At 45.1% G+C, this 3348-nt stretch overlaps 2 protein-coding genes and 1 long non-coding RNA gene across 7 annotated transcripts in view; 2 read left to right on the top strand and 1 right to left on the bottom strand.

The window, feature by feature from the left end:
* The window catches only part of LOC126404273 (gastrula zinc finger protein XlCGF17.1-like), a 331284-nt gene that overhangs the window by 10566 nt on the left and 317370 nt on the right, over positions 1-3348 (top strand). The gene's annotated exons all lie outside the window — the stretch shown is intronic.
* The window catches only part of LOC126404399 (uncharacterized), a 150415-nt gene that overhangs the window by 37235 nt on the left and 109832 nt on the right, over positions 1-3348 (bottom strand). The gene's annotated exons all lie outside the window — the stretch shown is intronic.
* LOC126404325 (zinc finger protein OZF-like) overlaps positions 1-3348 on the top strand; it is a 59353-nt gene that overhangs the window by 40563 nt on the left and 15442 nt on the right. The window lies entirely within an intron of this gene.

Below are 3348 nucleotides of genomic sequence, written 5' to 3'. Positions count from 1 at the left end.
ACACCGTATATCATGCCTACAACACTGCGTGCATCGTCGTTCAACCAAAAACACACAAAAGCACGCAGTGTAATAGAACGAACGTTTGGAATGCTAAAAATGCGCTTCAGATGTTTGGATAAGTCAGGTGGTACATTACAATACAGCCCTCAGAAGGTCGGAGCATTCTTCGTGGCATGTTGTGTGTTGCACAACATTGCCATACGCCATGGATGTCTCTTGGATCAAAATGAGGACACAGTACAGGACTTACAAAGGCGCGAGGCTGAACTGCATGTGCCGTTGCCAATTAACCCAAATACGCCAGCAGCGGCACGGGCGAGGAGAGATCAGCTGGCAGAAGAGCTGCATCATCTGTAGCCTGGTAAGCAAACTAATTTTTTTTGATTGAAAACCAAAGCCCACACATTGCATTTATTTTAACATGTTATACTAGGCTACATTATATACTAGGCTACATATTATTATATTGTTATCTGAGTGTAGAGAGGACACACATGCAAATAAGAGGCAGAACACAGCTCTAGGAAACATGTGAAAACAATTAACAAACAAGGGTGGGGGAGACAACGCTGAACAGGTCCTAGCTGCAGGATCAGCACCTTGGGGAGCTCCGCAGCAGTCCTGACAGCTGTGCTCTGTTATATGATGAAAACAGGTTTGAATAATATTCCACAGATACTTAGTAAGATCTTTCTTTTATTAGTGATCAGGTTTCCATACTTTAAGTAGCCTAATTAACGCCACACTGATTTTACCTGTTACGCTATGACTGAACACAACCATTTTAAAGAAATGTTCAGTTTCTTTTCTTCAGACAAAAGGTGTTAAGGAGATGTTTCTTTACCTGCTTGACAGTTTCGACTGAGCCTTCAGTCTTCCTCAGAAGCATCATCCGACGTGCTGCTGACGCTTCTGAGGAAGACTGAAGGCTCAGTCGAAACTGTCAAGCAGGTAAAGAAACATCTCCTTAACACCTTTGTCTGAAGAAAAGAAACTGAACATATCTAAAAATAAGAAGACAAAATGAACATAATCAATCTCATTTCAAAGAAAGTAAAGATGACGGAAAATAAAGCTTTAATATACACACACACAAAAAAAAAAAACGTTTTTAACTGAAAATTAACAGGGTCTTCTTCCTCCTCTTGTTCTCAGGCGAGGAGGAGCACCACGACGCGGCATGCCACGGGAGGGGCCAGGAGCTACAGGGGCCAGAGACGCTGCCAAGGATCTGGTGGAGTGCGGAGATCTGATCGGAGGAGGAAGAAGAAGAGGAGGAGGAGGAGAATCTGGCGGTGTTCCTCGCTGAAGCAGGCGCTCAGCTGCTCCAGTGAGCCTGTCCAAACTATCGGCTGTGCGACCAAATGGCCGCAGCAGGCCTTCAACGCGGCTCAGGCGGGTGTTTAGGCGCCCAACACTCCTCCTGAGGCCACCCAGTTCCCACTTGAGCATGGTGAAGCCTCCTCGCTGGACCTCCAGGAATGGGTGGTCCTCAGGCCGGGTGAGCTGCCTCCGTCTCTGTCTCGTCGGAGGTGCAGTCTGCTCCTCCCCCACAACAGTCACCTGCTCCTGGCAGCTGGGTCCGGCCCCTGGATCATCAGCCAGCGGAGCTGCATGAAGATGATGGGTTCATTTTAAAAACAAAATGTAGCTATGAAATGTGCTATGTAAATAAAGCTTAGTTGATTCATTGAATGTCTGTTGTGTGTGTTAATGTGAAATCAGTACATTTCTCAAGAAGCCTGCATGGTCTGTACACACTGATATATTGTGATTATTGCATTACCTTGGACGCCAACCTCTAGTCCCCCAAAGCCCTCAGTGCTCTCCACACTGAGGGTAGAGGCGGCGATGTCCTCCGCTGGCGTCAGATCGTCGGTGGTGTTGGGTGGGCCTTCTCCCGTGGCATGCTGCTGGTGTCGGTGGGCGGCGACCTTCTGTTTCCCCCGTCTTCTGACATCATTATACCGTTTGCGGCATTGTGTCATGGTTCTGGTGATGCCAGAAGATGAGGAAACGATCGCTGCCACCTCCTCCCACGCCTGCTTTACCTCGGGGAGCTTGGGTGCCTGTCTGCTGTCCCCGTAGATCTGGTTCTGACTCCAGTTGGTAGGTCCGCCATCTAACTAGCTCTCCGCCATGCGCGCCAATCGCGCCTCTTTTAAAGGGAATGAGAGGTGATACTCTGATTGGCTTATTGAATGATACGCCCAAAACACACCCATGACTAATTCACAGAGTAAGTCCAACCCTTCCTACAAACATGGGTCTTTTCTTCAGGGCTTATTTTATACTCTCCTTGTTGTTACTTTCCCATCAGAACCCTTTAATTTAACCTGGGATGCAGCTAAATTCTTTATTTCCTGTTGGTTCAGAAATACAATTAAATTCATGGTTTTTGAAACTCAGTCCTCCACCCTAAATAAGCTTTAGATATTCTTAAAAGATCCCAGAGAACAGACTCCTGCAGCGGCTGCAGCTTCCAGCTCCTCTCCCTCTCTGTGCTCTTGGCACAAGACATGTGCAGCACCAAACTGCATTTTATATTTATTTAAATGAATTATCAGAGTCGCATTGTGTGAGATCTCAACACTATTTCGAGTTGAGTTTTGTTTTTTAAAGACATGTGGAAGTGGGAAAGCAATTCAGCGTCTGTCTCTGAAGGCAGCAGGAAGTTGGTGAACCAGAATCAGCCAGAGAGTTGGAGGGAGATGGTGTGATGTTATGCCAGAATCAGCCAGAGAGTTGGAGGGAGATGGTGTGATGTTATGCCAGACTAGTTTACTTATTGTTAAACTTAGGGCCGTAACGGTACATGTATTTGTGTCGAACCGTTCGGTACGCGACTTTCGGTTCGGCACGACCCTGTACCGAATTATTGGGCGCAGGATATTATTTTATTTTATTTTGTTTTATTTTAATTCCGTTTTTGCGAGCCGAACCATTTAAAATATCTAGTTCCCCGACAGACATAATTGAGTGACGGACCGAGTCCCGTAAATCTCCGCTTTCACTTTGTGCAGCGCATTCTCGCATTTTGACAACATGTTCCCTGACCATCGCGCTAAAGAAATAACCAACGCCATTGGAGTTGAGTAAAATCGTTTAAGCTGCACTTTAGATATAGGCATGTTTGTTTACTGCACTATAACAAAGTGGGAAAGCTAAGTAAGTTCCTAGTAAAACTGAATCTGAGCAGGCTTTAAAGCTGACCAGCTGCACTATACTTTTTATTTTAATTGAGTAAAACTGTTAAAGCAGAAATGTATATTTATATTTTTCATTCAAAACATGTGTTAAAAAAACAGCAGGATTTTATTTTTCACTTTTATATTTCTATTTTCA

This window comes from Epinephelus moara, chromosome 17 (genome assembly GCF_006386435.1).
Source record: "Epinephelus moara isolate mb chromosome 17, YSFRI_EMoa_1.0, whole genome shotgun sequence".
In the NCBI taxonomy this organism is placed as follows: Eukaryota; Metazoa; Chordata; class Actinopteri; order Perciformes; family Serranidae; genus Epinephelus; species Epinephelus moara.
Note: the sequence above shows the minus strand (reverse complement) of the source record. Positions and strands in the feature narration are given on the sequence as shown.